This window comes from Schistocerca cancellata, chromosome 1 (genome assembly GCF_023864275.1).
Source record: "Schistocerca cancellata isolate TAMUIC-IGC-003103 chromosome 1, iqSchCanc2.1, whole genome shotgun sequence".
Lineage (NCBI taxonomy): Eukaryota > Metazoa > Arthropoda > Insecta > Orthoptera > Acrididae > Schistocerca > Schistocerca cancellata.
This window is the reverse complement of record NC_064626.1, coordinates 368,369,149-368,390,615: the sequence shown is the minus strand read 5'-3', so window position 1 is coordinate 368,390,615 and position 21,467 is coordinate 368,369,149. Positions and strand designations below refer to the sequence as shown.

General features: G+C 43.4%; 1 protein-coding gene across 4 annotated transcripts in view; it reads left to right on the top strand.

Moving 5' to 3' along the window:
* The window catches only part of LOC126174843 (ankyrin-2-like), a 310,128-nt gene that overhangs the window by 122,244 nt on the left and 166,417 nt on the right, over positions 1-21,467 (top strand). The gene's annotated exons all lie outside the window — the stretch shown is intronic.

Genomic DNA, 21,467 nt, shown 5'->3' with positions numbered 1-21,467 from the left:
AGGCAACAGAGCATGCACAATGTCGGCACTAGTACAGTGTATATCCACCTTTCACAGCAATGCAGGCTGCTATTCTCCCATGGAGACGATCGTAGAGATGCTGGATGTAGTCCTGTGGAACAGCTTGCCATGCCATTTCCACCTGGCGCCTCAGTTGGACCAGCGTTCGTGCTGGACGTGCAGACCGCGTGAGACGACGCTTCATCCAGTCCCAAACATGCTCAATGGGGGACAGATCCGGAGATCTTGCTGGCCAGGGTAGTTGACTTACACCTTCTAGAGCACGTTGGGTGGCACGGGATACATGCGGACGTGCATTGTCCTGTTGGAACAGCAAGTTCCCTTGCGGGTCTAGGAATGGTAGAACGATGGGTTCGATAACGGTTTGGATGTACCGTGCACTATTCAGTGTCCCCTCGACGATCACCAGTGGTGTACGGCCAGTGTAGGAGATTGCTCCCCACACCATGATGCCGGGTGTTGGCCCTGTGTGCCTCGGTCGTATGCAGTCCTGATTGTGGCGCTCACCTGCACGGCGCCAAACACGCATACGACCATCATTGGCACCAAGGCAGAAGCGACTCTCATCGCTGAAGACGACACGCCTCCATTCGTCCCTCCATTCACGCCTGTCGCGACACCACTGGAGGCGGGCTGCACGATGTTGGGGCGTGAGCGGAAGCCGGCCTAACGGTGTGTGGGACCGTACCCCAGCTTCATGGAGACGGTTGCGAATGGTCCTCGCCGATACCCCAGGAGCAACAGTGTCCCTAATTTGCTGGGAAGTGGCGGTGCGGTCCCCTACGGCACTGCGTAGGATCCTACGGTCTTGGCGTGCATCCGTGCGTCGCTGCGGTCCGGTCCCAGGTCGACGGGCACGTGCACCTTCCGCCGACCACTGGCGACAACATCGATGTACTGTGGAGACCTCACGCCCCACGTGTTGAGCAATTCGGCGGTACGTCCACCCGGCCTCACGCATGCCCACTATACGCCCTCGCTCAAAGTCCGTCAACTGCACATACGGTTCACGTCCACGCTGTCGCGGCATGCTACCAGTGTTAAAGACTGCGATGGAGCTCCGTATGCCACGGCAAACTGGCTGACACTGACGGCGGCGGTGCACAAATGCTGCGCAGCTAGCGCCATTCGACGGCCAACACCGCGGTTCCTGGTGTGTCCGCTGTGCCGTGCGTGTGATCATTGCTTGTACAGCCCTCTCGCAGTGTCCGGAGCAAGTATGGTGGGTCTGACACACCGGTGTCAATGTGTTCTTTTTTCCATTTCCAGGAGTGTAGTTACAAAGTTGCACTAGCTGAAATGTCAGCACCGCGTGAGATTTTCCTCCGTAACATGCCACTCCCCGCGGCGGTTACACTGCTAACCCCTTTGTTCCATGCGCAACACGTTGCTATAGCTGAAGTTACAAAAAAAAAAAAAAAAAAAAAATGCATTTCGGCCACGACGGCAGCTGCGCGATGAGGAACGGTGCACTGCTGACAATTTCGTGTCATACCGATACCTTGCCGTGGCAGGAATGATGCGTGAACGTAACACTGTTTCGTGAAACCGCATTACAGTAACACTGTTTTCGTGAAAGCACTTCACTCATGGCCACTCACCTCCAATCACAGTACAATGAATCAATACACTGGTAATAACACAGCGCTACCAACTACTACTTTGCATATGTTGGCATTTGTTACACCGACGACGGATTCCGGTATCCACTGATAAATATTGGATCAGAGGCTACTGCCAGACAATAAAAAGTGATTTATCCTTGGCGTTTTGCAGATGCTCACCTTCAGCACAATTCTCATTAAATTCGAAGCAAGCATCAACATCAGTCTGAATGACTTCTGTTCCCTTATTGCCATTGCCATAAAAGGAAGTTATACAGGGTGTTACAAAAAGATACGGCCAAACTTTCAGGACACATTCCTCACACACAAAGAAAGAAAATATGTTATGTGGACATGTGTCCGGAAACGCTTACTTTCCATGTTAGAGCTCATTTTATTACTTCTCTTCAAATCACATTAATCATGGAATGGAAACACACAGCAACAGAACGTACCAGCGTGACTTCAAACAGTTTGTTACAGGAAATGTTCAAAATGTCCTCCGCTAGAGAGGATACATGCATCCACCCTCCGTCGCATGGAATCCCTGATGCGCTGATGCAGCCCTGGAGAATGGCGTATCGTATCACAGCCGTCCACAATACGAGCACGAAGAGCCTCTGCATTTGGTACCGGGGTTCTCGTAGACAAGAGCTTTCAAATGCCCCCATAAATGAAAGTCAAGAGGGTTGAGGTCAGGAGAGCGTGGAGGCCATGGAATTGGTCCGCCTCTACCAATCCATCGGTCACCGAATCCGTTGTTGAGAAACGTACGAACACTTCGACTGAAATGTGCAGGAGCTCCATCGTGCATGAACCACATGTTGTGTCGTACTTGTAAAGGCACATGTTCTAGCAGCACAGGTAGAGTATCCCGTATGAAATCATGATAACGTGCTCCATTGAGCGTAGGTGGAAGAACATGGGCCCAATCAAGACATCACCAACAATGCCTGCCCAAACGTTCACAGAAAATCTGTGTTGATGACGTGATTGCACAATTGTGTGCGGATTCTCGTCAGCCCACACATGTTGATTGTGAAAATTTACAATTTGATCACGTTAGAATGAAGCCTCATCCGTAAAGAGAACATTTGCAGTGAAATGAGGATTGACACGCTGTTGGATGAACCATTCGCAGAAGTGTACCCGTGGAGACCAATCAGCTGCTGATAGTGCCTGCACACGCTGTACATGGTACGGAAACAACAGGTTCTCCCGTAGCTCTCTCCATACAGTGACGTGGTCAACGTTACTTTGTACTGCAGCAACTTCTCTGACTCTGACATTAGGGTTATCATCAACTGCACGAAGAATTGCCTCGCCCAATGCAGGTGTACTCGTCGTTCTAGGTCTTCCCCAGTCGCGAGTCATAGGCTGGAATGTTCCGTGCTCCCTAAGACGCCGATCAATTGCTTCGAAAGTCTTCCTGTCGGGACACCTTCGATCTGGAAATCTGTCTCGATACAAACGTACCGCGCCACGGCAATTGCCCCGTACTAATCCATACATCAAATGGGCATCTGCCAACTCCGCATTTGTAAACATTGCACTGACTGCAAAACCACATTCGTGATGAACACTAACCTGTTGATGCTACGTACTGATGTGCTTGGTACTGTACTGTAGAGCAATGAGTCGCATGTCAACACAAGCACCGAAGTCAACATTACCTTCATTCAATTGGGCCAACTGGCGGTGAATCGAGGAAGTACAGTACATACTGACGAAACTAAAATGAGCTCTAACATGGAAATTAAGCGTTTCCGGACACATGTCCACATAACATCTTTTCTTTATTTGTGTGTGAGGAATGTTTCCTGAAAGTTTGGCCGTACCTTTTTGTAACACCCTGTATACAACGGTGCACTTGAGATAAATTCATACGAACTGACAATTTAAGAAATATTTATTATTCCACAATCACGTAAGTGATTTATCTTTACCGTTTTCCACTGTTGCAGCAAGACCATCAGGTGTTTTCCACTGCTGCAGCTAGAGCATCAGGTGATTGGATTTGTCGTTTTGCTTATCACTGTACACGGAGAGTGAAACAAATCCGAGGCTGAATGAAGTTATCTGACCTTTATCCCTTCCCTCGTTCTGTCTTTTCTCTACATTGCCCCAGACTAGTGATTAGATTCTGTAATCTTAATGTCACTTAAATCAAGCTTGCACTGTGGCAAGCTCTCGAGACGAAATGGAGGCATTCTGCAGTTAGCTCTTGGTGTCCCTAAGTACAAAACCATGGGCCTTACTTTTACATTGGTGTCCAAAATTAAAGCAACAAACAGGAATTTTGCAAAGTTGCGTTTATTTTGTCACAAAACAGTATAAACAAGTGACAGTAAAGTAGAAACAATGTAAAAAATAGAGAACGTAAACAACTGCTACATGCATAAGGACAGACAAAAATGTTCTTTGTTTTTTCCAACTTACGGGATTTAGACACACATTCCGACATCTGGTTAATGTGTTTAGTGTGGAGTGTGACCACCTATGGCAACAGTACAGGTCTGACAACGATGGGGCATACTGCAAATGATGTTATCAAACTCATGTTGATGCAAAACACCCATTCTTTCTGCAGAGCTGCTCGCAAGTCTTGGATAATGGTTGGTGGATGCTAACGTGGTGCAACCCGTGTCCCTGGTGCATCCCAAACTTTCTCTATGGGATTCAAATCAGGAGAGCGAGCAGGCCACGCCATGGATGCAAATTCTTTCTTTTCCAATAAAATATCAACCACTCGTGCTCTATGAGGTCGAGCGTTACCGTCCATCAGTACGAAGTCTTGGCCCACAGCACCTCGCAACAACCCCACATGAGGTCCCAAGATCTCGTCACGATACTTGACAGTAATTAAATCTTGCCGATTCAACCGTACAAGTTCATGAAGAGGTGTTAGAATCGTAAACATAATCTCTGCTCACACCATTATGGAACCTCCTCAATATCGGTCTATTTCCACGATGTTTGGGTCCTGAATTGTGTTCCACGTTCCCTACAGATGCGAATCCGCCGACAATCACTCTCTAGACCAAATCGGAACTCACCTGTGGAAAGAACATTGGCCCACTGTTCGACCGTCCAGGTGGCATGTTGATGACTCCACTCTAGACGTTCCCTTCTGTGAAGACGCTACAGCCAAATAACGCTCCTCTCTTTCTCATGTCTCACGTGGTTGGCCCAGGCTCTGGTCTTTGGGATACGGTTTCGGTCTCTATAAAATATCAGCAGAACGATTCGCGTTAAGCCTTCGGGCCATATCAGTTTGCGATGTCCTGCTTCCATTCTTCTTATATCCCTCCGTCGCAGAGAGTCTGGTAGGCGTCTTCATTATGCCTTAGAGCACCGTCCATGACTATGTACACAGTGATTATGGGTTTGGACTACCCGGCATACACTGCTTCGTATGATAGATGCTCTGATGTCGCCGCTGGCGTGGTTTTTCGTTAACTGGGATGCTATCTTCCGTGCTGAATATGATCGCACGGACTTGACACCTGTTGACAGTTTGTATGATTATATCGTGAATTAGACACGTGGCAGAGAAATAGTGGTTTGCTTGATTTAATTTTGGAAACTGGTGTATGTAACTACTCTCCGTTAGATACCCGTTCTGGGTGCAGCTGGAGGGTAACAGGTGTGGGCTAGGACGGTGGTTTTTAGGAACAGCAAGGGGAATCCCAAAGACGGCATAGTTATAGTAATTCCTGCAGTATTGGTCGATACTCTCTGCTGTTGACGCGAAGAGAACTGGAAGATAGTGATGAGAGGAACCAACCGATTTTTTTCTCTTATTAAGTAGATTTTCGGTTGTTTATTGGTCCCAGTTATAATCGCTTTAAAAAAATAATAAAAAAGAGAACTGACAACCAATAAACAGGGAATGAAAATGGGCAAAAATTCAATTTGCCGTATCAGTGATGCTAAAAATTGCAATTTATAAATAAAAAGTTTCAATTGGTAAAATTACCATTGGTTTCAAATACAGTATTAATGAAAACAAAGTGAAGCAAGCACCGCTCGGTTAATAACAGTCTCGAGCAATAGTCACGTGATGCTAGAAGTCGTATAGTATTATTGATCTACGACGTTCATACACGACAAGGCAAAAGTCTGGATAGTAGATCGATATGAGGCATCATAATGACGTCCGGTTTGGGGTATCTGTAGTTAAGGGCACAACTTTGCTATGCCAAGAGCGGAGGCCATCTTGAAATCTGTTATCTTGGATTTGGGTTACGTATTTCAAAAGGGTAGTGGGTCATGTGGTACATATTTTGATGTGCCTCTGCCTCAGGAATACTCATGTGGTATGTGTTTTAAGATATTTTTATTTGTGTTGGACTGAACACCTGTTAAAGTTTATGTCACTTGCCACAGTCGACATTATAGCATATGCTCAATATGCCTCAATTACGCTGGACACACAAACTGACTCTTTTTTTTCGCAGTCCTGCTGCACACGCTGCAAGTTCTGTGGGTCAACAGACGCACATGCCTCCTCAGTACACTGGCAAAGATGGGCTACATTGTTGGTTTTTACCTTATACACAACTGATTTCGAATGTCCCCACAGATAAAAGGGAAGAGATGTAAGGTCAGGGGAGTGTGGCGACTATTCGATAGGACCTCTCCTATCGATCCAGTGACCTCCAGACTGTTCATCCAGAAACTGACTTCAGCAGCATAGGGGGAGGTGCACCGTCTTGTTGGAAGAATGTTGGAAAATCACCCTACAGATTCAACAGCGTTGGAAGCACATAATCACAGAGCATGTGAAGATACCTCTCCCCAATGAAGGTTTCACCGATTAACGCCGGACCTATGATTCTTGTGTCCCAAACCCATTCCAAACCATCACTTTTCACCACCAGCACCTTTACAGGGATTCATGCACGAAGGGTTGGTATCTGACCAGTAACGGAGATTCTGTTTGTTTGCTTCTCCTTGCACACAAAAATTATGTTGCACTGATGCAGAGCCCATTCTGCATCCGCCGATCAGGGTCATCCTCCGAGTGATGATGTTGCAACTGTAACTTGTGCAGGTGCCATTGATGGGTATGGAAGACACGCAGAAGTGAACGCTGACTGACGCCGGATATTGCTAATTAACTGGCGCTTACTGCGATTGGGACTTTTCACAAACGATGCCACAACTGCCGTTGCAGTTTTCTCATTGGTGACTATTCTTGGACGTCCACCACATGGCTTGTCCCCTACTGAACCTGTCGCACGTATTTTTTCCAGTAACGTGGATACTGTCTCAGCACGTCGGGCATCGAAGTCAGCAGCAATCACTCTGGTACTTCGTCCACCACTCACAATCACAATTTTAAAGCGTTCCTACTGTGTGAGTGCCATTGTGACCTGCAAGAATAAACAGATTTGATCACCTCATTGTAATTTCAAAATTTTACAGATCGTAACTCTTAGACAAATAAAGATATCTTAAAACAGATTTCAATTTCTATTCCTGAGAAAGGGGCAGTTCAAAACGAGGTGCCACATGACTGCCTTCCCATTTGAAGCACGTAACCCACATTCAAGATGGCAGAATTTAAGAGGACCATTGCTGTCTCCATAGCTCCTATAAGTTTGGGACCTTCCAACAGATACTTCATACCAGACGCCATTATGGTCCCTCACACCGCTGCACCATTCGACTTCTATGGGGCTGTATCCAGACTACACTTAAGACTAGCATATTAGACGGTACTCGGTGCACGCATTCTTTTTTCCGTTCGTAGGACAGCCAATTTAAACGTCATTTTCCATATGCAACCTTATGTTGGTGGAAATGCAACTATAATATTGTTGATTTGGTAACACTGATCTCTATTATTAGCCTTTGAATGATGAATGTTGCCTTCTTAGGACATGTTCAAAAAAACCATTATGATAGAAAATTTATGTATTTTACAATAGCCGTCCGATATTTTCCAACTGAGCCACCCTGGCAGATCCAAACTCTTGAGAGACTTGCCCCGCTCCCCCCACGAGGCTTCGTCATCGCGGATTGTGCCCCCCCCCCTCCACCCCCACCCCTTTCTCGTCCACTCGATGGCCCTCTGTGGCGGCTATAGCACAGGAAACTCTTTGGTTGTGATAGTTCAGTATTTCTGCCCACAGATGACAGTAAAATACAGATTGTCGTAAAGAGCCTACCAATACGGAGACCATAAAAGGTAATATACACCAACGGCCTTGCCGCAGTAGTAACACCGCTTCCCGTCAGATCACCGAAGTTAAGCGATGTCGGGCTGGGCTAGCACTTGGATGGGTGACCATCCGGTATGCCGAGCGCTGTTTCTGCCAGAATTCGCGCGAGAAATACTGTCACGTGTTGACTGTCAGAAGACATGGATCTGACACTTGCACCACACCAGAAATTCTAGCTTGTTATTTAGCAATTGGCTACTATACATTTAATGTGGAGTAAATTTCGCATGATGCAGTGTATATTTATTGTAACTTCCCGGAAAGAAATGGGGAGTCGACCAGGAGACAAACGAGTTTCATTTCTAATTGTTTCAGATGCTCTGAAGTGAATTCAGAGGTTTCTTCTTGGATATTCATTGTTGGAATAAGTAATCTCTAAGCTTTATATAGTTTTTCCCTTCCCGGCGTAATATATTTTAGATGAGATTTTTACGAATTTAATGACTATGTCTTACATTGATTGGGACAAGCCAGAAAACATAGTTTCGTAATGTTGTTTAAAAACGCTAAAGAGTGAAAGTACAACTATATAGTATCTGTTTTGCTAAAACGAAACTTACGTTATTACAAATACTCGCGTTTTATATGAATAGTTATTAAACATAACAGACAATTGTCAAGATTAATTAATTGACACTTGTATTGGATAAATGCAATTCAAATAAAGTAACAGATAATAATACGGGTACAACGAGGATCGAACTACAGAAAGCACTGTTTGTAGTCTAGAACGCTACTTACTGATCTGCACGCGATTTTGTGACAAATGAGCGGAATGTTTTGTCGAAAACAGTGCTCAGAAATTTTTGAAGTCGGTTTTTTTATTTCCAAGACAAGTAATGTGTAGACGTGGCAGGCTATAGACTGACACAGTTTGCCAAGAAGATTTGTTCAACAGCTAGACTTTTTTTTACTGTGAATAATGCTGAAGCATCTTAACTACAAAAACGAAAAACATGTGCTAACAACTTGCCTCAGATCTGCTGTGACATGCGCACAAATATGTGAAGTTCGAGGTTAGTCACTCCCTCTTGACTGGATACTTTAGAATGCAGCAAGAAGGTACAGATTTTAGACAAGAGTTCGATATTGACAAATTTCTGTTGCGTCTCGTACAAATCGAGGGCATACACTTCGCTTTGCTACAGAACGTGAAAATCCAAGTTGGAAGCACCCGTGAAGAATTGCACGGTCCAACTGATCTATACAGTGGTCTGTAATTTTTACAAGCTGTTCTACTCATTGCTATTCTTGTGGAACGTTAAGGTGCTGTTAAAAACTAATCATTGCGCTAAGAGACATAATTGTGAAGCATTTGCAGCGTAGAAGAATCCGCCCACATTTGATGTTTAGAAGAATAAGATATGCTATTAAAAAAGTTGCATAGAGTCAATTTACAGGCCAAACGTCACATCTCACAATAACTACGTTGCCACTTGTATTACATGCAGATGGAAAGCAAGAACGACTTAACTTAGCATAGATGAGGGTACTTCGTCAGTTTCCCCGTGTTAATTGTGTCTCACCCGTTCATTGCTACTACACGCTGCTTTCTTCTATTCTTATTCCGCGGAGATTTGAGCATTCGAAATCCACCTTCGCTTTTGTTGGAATGTCCGTAAGCAGCAGACTGGCAACGTTTCTGAACGTCTGCAGAATGAAATACAGATAGTCAAATACGTATGGTACAAATGATGTCGAGCTTACTTCAAAACCGTACCGGTGCTGATTTCATCACAAAATACGTTCTTATCTGACCTTGTATTTAAGGTCGTACGCATAAACTCTATGCAAAAAGCTGTCTGACTAAAGTTCAAACATCGACAACTAGGTCAATACACAGTAACCCAAGTCCCATGCATCGACATCGGACTCAAACGCGTAAACATGTCGAGTTTTGTGCCTACGATCTGCAGACAGCATTGGTTTTCTGTTATCATTTGAAGAAAACTGCTGCAAAATCGCATCGAATGTTTGTCGAAGCTCTCGGCGAACATACTCTTGGGAAAACACAGTGTTTAGAGTGGTTCAAAAATTCAAACGTAGTGATTTTGACGTGAGAAACGACGACCGCGGGAAACCACCGAAAAAGTTCGAAGACAACGAATTGCAGGCTTTATTGGATGAAGATGATATTCAAACTCAACAGGAACTCGCGGAACAATTGAATGTGACGCAGAAAGCCACTTCTCTACGGTTGAAAGCTATAAGAAAGGTACAGGAAGTGGGAAAATGGGTTTCTCATGAACTGAGTGAAAGACAGCAAGCAAATCAAAAGACCACTTGTGAAATGCTGCCCGCCAGATGCAAAAGAAAGTCGTTTCTCCATCGAACAGTGACAGGTGATGAAAAATGGATATGTTTTGAGAATCGTAAGCGTCGTAAATCATGGGTGAAACCAGGAAAACCATAGACATTCACTGCAACACCAAATTGCTTTGGAAAGAAGATAAATGTTCTGTGTTTGGTGGGATCAGAAGAGTGTCATCCATTATGAGCTGCTAAAACCTGGTGAAACCGTTAACATTGATCGCTACCAACAGTAAATGATCGACTTAAACCGAGCTTTACGTCAAAAACGACCAAATGTGGAAAACGGCAACACACAGTCATATTGCTCCATGATAACGCCCTATCACACACAGCAAAACGGGTCAGGAAAACGATCGAGGCGTTCAGTTGGGAAATACTAGGGCACGCGGCTTATTTTTCAGACTTGGCTCCGTCCGATTATCATCTGTCTGCATCACTGGGACACGCTCGCTGAACAATGCTTCATTTCTTATGAAAATGTACGATAATGTCTCGCTAACTGGTTCGCTTCAAAAGAAGAACTTTTTTTGCGTGGCATTCATAGTCTGCCGGAGAGGTGGGAGAAATGTATAAATAGCAATATAGATTATTTTGAATAAAATATTGTTTATCAGTTTCAAACAACAGACGTCTAATTATTGCAACCAAATTCCCGTTTCATAGTTCTGCACCTGGTACAGAGTGCATAGCAAATAACTCAAATACATTCTAATCGCTTCCAACTTCTGAAAGCATTGCGAACTTGCGACCCGAAGAGCCCCGTGGCGATTCCATATTTTCGTTTCATATAAACAAGCTGGGTTTTTTTCGGATATTGTTCTGTAGACATTTATGCTAGCCAATAATCTGTTTGTGAATCGCTAGATTGTAAATATATTGCTCGTATTCTACATTATTTAGTTCTCATCCGTTTTTCGTACTTTTTCGCATTTAATAGAGAACTCCATGTCAGCAGCTTTTAACAGGATCAGATTCAGCTTTATTACATCTTGTTGTAGAATGTGTATGTATTTCTGCTTTGAATGATGTGGCTTCTTGCAATTGAGTTTAGTTTGTAGTATTCGTGACAGAGTACTTAGTTGTTGTACCAGTTACTATTACTGAGCAAATATATTCTACGTCGAAGTGCACATTTATACTGCCATGAGACTGCACGGCACCGATGTGATGTGAACGTACTTCCTCTGTCCTGAATGCTACTGCATTTAGTTAACTCTAGTTGTACAGAATTCACTAGTAGATCCAATGATGAAAGCATGACACTGTATTATTTGCTTTTAAGTTTTCATTAGACTGGGAGGCTGACAGAAGTACATTGATTTCTGTTAAAATATATTGTTTTGTAGTACCTGTTACTAACATGTGAACACATCTGGGTAATTACTGTTTTAGTTTTAGCACTCGAAAGGGAGAATATCTTAGTCAATAAGAATAAAAAGCATACTCAATTGCAAGAAGCAGCACCATTCAAAGCAGAAATATATAAGCCCTACTCATTCCGTTACAAGATGTAATATACTTAAATACCAATTCTGTAAAAAGCTATAACATGAAGCTCTACATTAAATGCGAGAACGTATGAAAAACGGATGTGAACTAATAGAAAATAGTCCGGCACAACATACAAGCCGTGGATCGATGGTTCAAATCCTACTTTGATCTCCCATTTTTCGCTCAGTTTGGCACACCTCTATCTTTTAAATGTAAAATTTATCAATATATGATAATCAACACATATCTAATCATCATATACATCGAAAAATACACGTCGTCTTGTTTCTAATCTTCTTCACGCAAAATTCCAGTTTTCCGTGTAAATGTAAATTATTAATTAATATTTTATTAAAGATTATTAATAAAGGTTGCTTAAATTAAGAAAGCATAATAAATCAATTTTTAGGACAAAAATGAAAAATCAGTTACTCTTTATTTGGACATCTGTTTTACAACACAGAAGTGGTCTCACACGAACCAGAGTTATAGGCATCATGGAAACATGGAAAACAGTAATTTGCACAGCGTCGAACACACCATATAGACGTTGCACATTTACAGTTGCCTCTATACAACTGCAATACAAACCCAAAAGAACTGATCTAGGGCCACATTAACGGATTTGTCGCGAGAAATAATAAGGCATTTAAGCTAATATATCTATCCAATTACGTTATATTTTCAAGGTGTTTAAACTGCCAGACGATTTGGAATGAATGCACGAAGCGTTGTCACACGTCACTGCCGAACACCGGCGGGATGCAGAGCGGCACGTCATAAAAGGAAGAGACAATATGACGCAGGGATGCCTTCGTGGATCGTTGTAGCAAAAGACAGTTCCAGTGCAGAAATGTATTTTTCAGATATTGGAGGAGCTCAGAGATCACCACACTACTTACTGCAAGTAATGCCTTCAGTGGCCTCAGTGTTTAATTATCCTTGCAATACGGTTTTGTCACACATGTCTCCCGCAGAAAAGCTACCATATGTCAGGGCGGATTAACACATTTGCCGAGAGTAGGCTATTCAAATTTTGTCGCCCCTACCGACCTTTACAATTCGATGCTTCACAATCACATTGATTACGATTTTTTTGTCAGTGAAGCTGTAACATTAGGATTTGTGCATTATCGTCTTAATTACACCACTTTTTCCGTGGTTAGTATAATTGTGAACCAGAAGATCGATGTGTCAGTTCCTAGATTATTTTCACAACACAACGATTTAGTACAGATTACAGGAGAGTTAGTTTTTGAGTATATTTCTGAGCTAACAAAAGCTCTATCATATACTACCAACAATGCACGTTCGGTAAACGCTATTAGATAATTCTGTTGCGCTTACTTACAGTTTAAAAGCAATATATTCAATTACCTGGTAACAATCGGGCTGATGATGAAGATAAAATTCAACTAAATTATAAAAGTTTCGCAGTACCTTCTTGCGCGATTTTCTATTCTCAGAATCACCAATTACATCGTCATATGAAATCTTATTCATTAATTCTGACCCTAAGCACAAAAGTCCTAAGGCGCTTAGCTTTTCTTTTCTTAAACTACTCTGTGTAATCAAAAGTATCCGGACACCCCAAAAAACATACATTTTTCATATTAGGTGCATTGTGCTGCAACCTACTGCCACTTACTCCATATGAGCGACCTCAGTAGCCATTAGATATCGTGAGGGGCAGAATGTGGCGCTCCGTGGAACTCACGGACTTCGAACGTGGTCAGGTGATTGGGTGTCACTTGTGTCATATGTCTGTCCGCGAGATTTCCACACTCCTAAACATCCCTGGGTCCACTTTTTCCGAAGTGATAGTGAAGTGGAAACGTGAAAGGACACGTACAGCACAAAATTGTACAGGTCGACCTCGTCTGTTGACTGACAGAGACCGCCAACAGTTTAGAAGGGTCGTAATGTGTAATAGGCAGAACATCTATCCAGACCATCACACAGGAATCCCAAACCGCATCAGGATCCTCTGCAAGTACTATGACAGGCGGGAGGTGAGAAAACTTGGATTTCATGATTGAATGGTTGCTCATAAGCCACACATCACGCCGGTAAATGTCAAACGACGCCTCGCTTGGTGTAAGGAGCGTTAAGTATTGGACGATTGAACAGTGGAAAAACTTTGTGTGGAGTGACGAACCACGGTAAACAATGTGGCGATCCGATGGCAGGGTGTGGGTATGGCGAATGCCCGGTGAACATCATCTGCCAGCGTGTGTAGTACCAAAAGTAAAATTCGGAGGCGGTGGTGTTATGGTGTGGTCGTGTTTTTCATGGAGGGGCTTGCACCCCTTGTTTTTTTGCGTGGCACTATCACAGCACAGGCCTACATAGATATTTTAAGCACCTTCTTGTTTCCTGTTGTTGAAGAGCAGTTTGGGGATGGCGATTGCATCTTTCAACACGATCGACCACCTGTTCATGGCTCTGAGCACTATGCGACTCAACTTCTGCGGTCATCAGTCGCCTAGAACTTAGAACTAATTAAACCTAACTAACCTAAGGACATCACACACATCCATGCCCGAGGCAGGATTCGAACCTGCGACCGTAGCGGTCGCTTGGTTCCAGACTGTAGCGCCTAGAACCGCACGGCCATTCCGGCCGGCACCACCTGTTTGCACGTCCTGTGGCGGAGTGGTTACACATCAATGACATCACTGTAACAGACTGGCCTGCAGAGATTCCTGACCTCAATCCTATAGAACACCTCTGGGATGTTTTGGAATGGCGACTTCGTGCCAGGCCTCACCGACCGACATCGATCTCTCTCCTCAGTGCAGCACTCCGTGAAGACTGGGCTGCCATTCCCCAGAAACCTCCAGCACCTGATTAAATGTATGCCTGCGAGAGTGGAAGCTGTAATTGAAGGCTAAGGATGGGCCAACACCAGACTGAATATCAGCATTACCGATGGAGGGCGCTGCTAACTTGTAAGGCATTTTCAGCCAGGTGTCTAGGTAGTTTTGATCACATAGTGTAGATCTTGGAACATTTTTCACTCTTTTTAAGTAAGAAAAGCTTCTCTCATCTGTACAATTCGTCACTGGTATTCATGGAGCCATGCGAACTGTTGTATCCAAGTTTGGATAAACGTTTTGCAGGTTCTGTTTTCGCGGGGACAAAGATAGACTATTCAATGATCCAGAATCTGGTTTTACGAAAATTCTATCAGAAGAAAGGTGGCATGGAAAATGTACGCATTCTTGAACAAAGACAGTTACTAAATCATTAAGATTCTTCCAAGAAAAGGGCTTTTTCCATAAGGGTTGATGATGAAAATCAAGTCATTTTGGTGAGAAATGAAAACTTGTCATTGAACCTGTTATAGGGCTCCTGCCGTTTTTATTAATACGGATACGAGTCTTATCAATGAGGAACACAAATGTGTTAACCCTGATAGTATCATTCGCAATCATTCATATTTCTTCACTGGTTGTTTCATTGTAGATTTCCGTTCTCTTCCGTTGTCTTTTCCGCATGTCTTTTGTATACTGCGTCGACACGCTTAATTCCGTCACCTTTACTTCGAAATACTTAAAATTTTCTCTTTCAGCTACGAAAAACTTGCAAAGAGATTCGTAAAGATCGGCAACAGTGATCAAATCTACGGTAGACGCCTGAATTTGAATATTCGCTATGTTTATTTTTTCCAAAAAAACATTCCACACGACAACCATTATCGTCGTTTCCATTTTTTCTAAATTCAAAAGTGGGTCCGTTTCGCGCTACAGGCTTTTCGGTAGTCATCCTTAATTGATTGCAGAGTTTTAAGGACTCGTGCCATGAATGTCTCTAACTTCTACAGGGTGCAGCAGAACCGACTAAGCAATTTTAAGGAGAAAAAAGAAAAAAAAAGAAAAAAACGGAGTGTATAGAGAAAAAAATGTTTTTATTTTCTTAATTAGTACAATATACCATTTTACATTCATTTAGTTTTGAAAATTATGTCCTCAAGATGACAGCCGTTAGCATCAATACATTGTTGTAGACGATTCCTGAAGTTTCGAGCAGCTCTTGCACACATATCGTAAAGTATGGGATTCATTTCGTCAATAATCCGCTCTTTTAACTCTGGATGGGTGTGAGGGCAGCTTTTGAAAACCTTTTCCTTCAGATATCCCAAAAGAAAGTAGTCACAAATGCTCAAATCTGGTGACCGCGCAGGCCACCCGACATCACCCCTCAAAGAGACGAGGTGTCCCGGGAACATTTCTCTCAAAACATCAAGTGAAATTCGAGATGTGTGAGCAATAGCTCCATCCTTTTGGAACCACGAGACCTCCAGTCCATGTTCTTCAACAATCTCGTCCATTCTGGGTTGCAGAAAATTTTACAACATTGAAACATAACGTGTGGAGTTCACTGTCACGGTCACTCCTTCCTCCTCAAAAAAGTAGCGATCACAGATCTGTTGTTTTCATAATAAGCGCAAACGGAAAAACCACTATGTGCACCAGACCATATCATGTTGGCTACTGAAATGGGGTCAACCACTGAACAAAGGCAGACCATGTGCAACTGCCTACCCCCATCACAGACCCAGCGGTAATCGACGATAGAAACTCCTTAGTCGGTTCTGCCGCACCCTGTACATGCATCCTCTCAGCGGTTTCAATTTCTCGATTTCAATCATTAATTTTTGGTACAGCTGTGTCGAACTTAAAAAAAAAATTCTTGACCCAAGATTCAGCAGCCGTACTTGTCACTAAGTGTAAAGAGCGGACCGGGCAAGGAACGACAAAAGCAAGTGGTGACTGGCTTTGAATTTTAGCCTGCAAGCTATTGAACAGGCCAGACATGTTCGCAGCATTATTACACTCCTGGAAATCGAAATAAGAACACCGTGAATTCATTGTTCCAGGAAAGAGAAACTTTATTGACACATTCCTGGGGTCAGATACATCACATGATCACACTGACAGAACCACAGGCACATAGACACAGGCAACAGAGCATGCACAATGTCGGCACTAGTACAGTGTATATCCACCTTTCGCAGCAATGCAGGCTGCTATTCTCCCATGGAGACGATCGTAGAGATGCTGGATGTAGTCCTGTGGAACGGCTTGCCATGCCATTTCCACCTGGCGCCTCAGTTGGACCAGCGTTCGTGCTGGACGTGCAGACCGCGTGAGACGACGCTTCATCCAGTCCCAAACATGCTCAATGGGGGACAGATCCGGAGATCTTGCTGGCCAGGGTAGTTGACTTACACCTTCTAGAGCACGTTGGGTGGCACGGGATACATGCGGACGTGCATTGTCCTGTTGGAACAGCAAGTTCCCTTGCCGGTCTAGGAATGGTAGAACGATGGGTTCGATGACGGTTTGGATGTACCGTGCACTATTCAGTGTCCCCTCGACGATCACCAGTGGTGTACGGCCAGTGTAGGAGATCGCTCCCCACACCATGATGCCGGGTGTTGGCCCTGTGTGCCTCGGTCGTATGCAGTCCTGATTGTGGCGCTCACCTGCACGGCGCCAAACACGCATACGACCATCATTGGCACCAAGGCAGAAGCGACTCTCATCGCTGAAGACGACACGTCTCCATTCGTCCCTCCATTCACGCCTGTCGCGACACCACTGGAGGCGGGCTGCACGATGTTGGGGCGTGAGCGGAAGACGGCCTAACGGTGTGCGGGACCGTAGCCCAGCTTCATGGAGACGGTTGCGAATGGTCCTCGCCGATACCCCAGGAGCAACATTGTCCCTAATTTGCTGGGAAGTGGCGGTGCGGTCCCCTACGGCACTGCGTAGGATCCTACGGTCTTGGCGTGCATCCGTGCGTCGCTGCGGTCCGGTCCCAGGTCGACGGGCACGTGCACCTTCCGCCGACCACTGGCGACAACATCGATGTACTGTGGAGACCTCACGCCCCACGTGTTGAGCAATTCGGCGGTACGTCCACCCGGCCTCCCGCATGCCCACTATACGCCCTCGCTCAAAGTCCGTCAACTGCACATACGGTTCACGTCCACGCTGTCGCGGCATGCTACCAGTGTTAAAGACTGCGATGGAGCTCCGTATGCCACGGCAAACTGGCTGACACTGACGGCGGCGGTGCACAAATGCCCATTCGACGGCCAACACCGCGGTTCCTGGTGTGTCCGCTGTGCCGTGCGTGTGATCATTGCTTGTACAGCCCTCTCGCAGTGTCCGGAGCAAGTATGGTGGGTCTGACACACCGGTGTCAATGTGTTCTTTTTTCCATTTCCAGGAGTGTATATGATTGTCCACGACAGTCTTCAGTATTTATCCCCAGTTCCGAAATAATGGCAGAAAACATTTCTTCAGCATTATGTCCCACTGAGGGCAGAAACTTGAGAAATCTTTCACACGGTTCGCCTGGTTCCAAAGCGTATCTGATGTGTGGGTAAGTTGGTCAATATATGCTATATCTGGTGCTGAATTTATGATTAAGGGAAAATATTTCTTTCTTCTTATCTCGTCTCCAATCTGTTTTAAGGCTTTGTGACCCATCAAGAGAATAAACTCATCGCAAACTCTCGTTGTAAGTAACTAGTGCTTCCAGATCCTTGATCCCAACTCCTTGTTGGCTAAAAAACGATTTAATTCAGCTAATAGTTCCAAAATTATACAATAATTTCCATTGTGTGGGTCAACGAACTTTTCTTTTTTTTCCTCTGAAAGCGAGGCGTCTTGAACACAGTCGTTTCACTACGGCAACAAACCTCTTCAGAACGTTTCTCCAATAAGTAATTTCTTCATCAATCTGGACATGCAGAAAATTGTCAAGTCGGCCATCAATATCACTTCAAACTTTTAAACTAAGGATAGTAGGTTAATTACGCACAGAGTTTTCACGCAAAGCTACTTGGTGTTCTGCATTTTTTTTTTCAGTCATTAAATCCTTTGTTCTCAAACTGAGTCTTATTCTCCAACGGGCTGAATGCCAAACAGGGCCCGCAGTACACAAATCTTTTACATTCAGAATAAATCAGCCAATTTCGGTCATTGATTTCATGACTTTTCATTTTTCTCTGGAAGATACTCAGTGGCAAGAAATGAGGCTATTCGCGCATTTTTTTCACCTTCAAAGAAGTCACAAGACTAGTCTTGATCGAAGCCGTACCTTGCGATAATCTCCCTCAAGGTATCGTTGGTTTCCCATAAAGCAGGAGCTTTGTTTAGATTTAATGTTATTTGTACTTGGTCTTTACTTAACGTCTGCTTCTGAGACGCACCTTCAGTTGTTGTATTTATTGATGATTCCTCTAGTGCCTCTTCGTCAAAAATATAAATATTCATTTTTTCAAAAGTAGGTTGTTCAACAGATGACTGTTGTTGTTGTGGGCTGCGGAGTACAAATCCGTTTCATCTTTTCCAGATTATATTGTATTAGTGGACGTTACTGAAGTTCTTGGTCGTTCATCACTACTTCCGCCTCCACTTTTAAAAACTGTCAATTTGTATCGTTTCGCAGATAATCTCTCCTTGTTCTTCTTATTTCATTTTGGCCTTCTTTTTATCCTCATCTCCACTAAGCCGCTTTCTTCCATCACTCATTCTAGCAGTTTTTTTAAATCCAGGAACTGAAATAAAAAGATTACAATGGCTGTATTATTTGTCTTACGTAATTAGCAGTATCCTTTGTTCAGACATTGAATAATTGCTTAACGTAAGTACAAGAAATTTATTTAAGTATGATATAACGAAAAAATAAAAATTTCCTTGGCTAGTTTCGGAAACAGCTATTTATCAAGTTAAATTACGTCTTACTGATTCGTTACGTATGATTTCTTGTAATATATTATGATTACTTTCCTACTATAAGCTTGCACGCACCGGTGATGTTATGTTATGAAATTATTCATATAAGTCACGAAACACACCGAAAAATTGCAGAAAACGACCAGAAAAGTGTGCCAGAGAAATACTCGCACTTACTATTATTTGGATACGATTGCGTTTGTGCTGGCACAAGCAGAGAAACTGTGTGCACTGGTTGAGAGATATTCGCTTGTCTCTGTGCGCTGCCAACGTTCAGCTGCCCGTAGATGTGAAGTGGTAATGTATACATTGTTAAGGGTAATGGTGCTAGTATTCTTGCAAGCAGCAGACGGTGCCTTGCACTTACCACCTCTCAGCTGTACAGCTGTAATGTTGGGGCTAGGCCATTCTCAGCAGCCACCACGCGAATCGTCAAGTTACCGTGGCCAGATGGTATTGGAAATTAAAGGACTCAATCAACCGAGGCGGCTTTTCTTTTATTTTTGAAGTAAATATAGGGCGGGACTTGCCCGTTAGTATCACCGTTCTATATGAGCCGCTGAGAACCAAAGTGGCGTAAGTGAAAAAATTTTAGTTTTTGAGCCATACCCCTCAGTTTACTCACAATGCACGGAAATTTGTTGTGGAGAAGTGGTATAACGATAACTCCCACAGGAACCACTTGGAGCTCCAAATGGATTCTTCCTCTCATAGTCATGTTTTTCTTTGTTGTTTTGCGTGTTTATTTACGCTCTAAAATCAAAAAGGTATTGTAGCAGTGCTATAACTATTAGCATTTTTCTTTCTTTAGATTTGTTATATACAGATCTCATTAAAGCAGAAATTGTCTTTGTAAGGGAAGTTTACTCTCCATTTTGAAGTCTAGGATAAAGCCTACACGAATCAAGTAGCGATGTCTCACATTAAATACTGAAACCATAAAGTTCATCTCTCTCAACAATGCTGTCCGTCTTGTCACCGAGACAAAAGGGAAGGACATGATGACACTTCTCCCTTACATCCCTCCGATGCATCATGCTGTCTTCAACCAGCTGACAACTGCAAGTTCGGTTGAGGTATCTGACATGTTGACCCTTTGGCAGAAGAAGATGATGTGGACGGTGAAATCGAGTAAACAGATATGCTCAGTTATAAAGCCTCTTGATATATCAACATGACAAGAATTACATTTGAAGAAATTTCGGCATTTAGAAACAACAATTTATGTATGATCCGTAGATGAACGCACTGCTGAACTATTAGAGAGCTCGGTAGCTAGCATTCCAGTAATTAACAACAATAAAACAATTATTTTAACTGAATTTGTGAGAGAAAAGTGCATAATGGGAGCAGTAAGTGCAGACTCACATTTACTGTATCACATTATGTTTATATTTTATAGACAAACTGCATTTATGGGGATTAAAAGACAGCGTATTCCTTCTCAGGTATTCACCTTCACCAAAAACAGTTATAAGGGGAGTGGTAAAACTCTTGATTTATACCACTTTACTTCTGAGAGGAAAAGTGGTACTCCAACTACAAATTTATTGCGCTTGTAACAGTACACATTTCGCAAAATGTGTTGCAACATCTAGCGAAATACATACCGGCAGTGCTGTATGTGCGAAATGAACAGCATAATTCGTCAAGACACTAGGTTGATAGTGGACTGTGCAAATGCATAACGCTAACAAATAGAGGAGAACAGTAGTAAGGTTCTGTTCGGCAAAATGTAGTGACCAAAAACCGATTTTAGCAATTTTATTGACAAAACTTTCGTAAATGTAGTGAATATTACTGAAAGCAGTTCTGTGATATGGGAAAACCCTTGATTGGATACAAATATCGGTAACGGGTTTATATAGAAAAGTCACATTTCATGCCATTGTGCCACAACAAACTTCACTAAAAATATTCGTTTTAGAGAGATCTTTGCTGCAGTCTGTTATTGAAATTACTTATTTTCTTAATATGCTTGTATGAATACAAAAAACTTCGGTCAGTCAATCACAGCACAGGACATAATGTATAGTCAACCAGTCGACTAGACC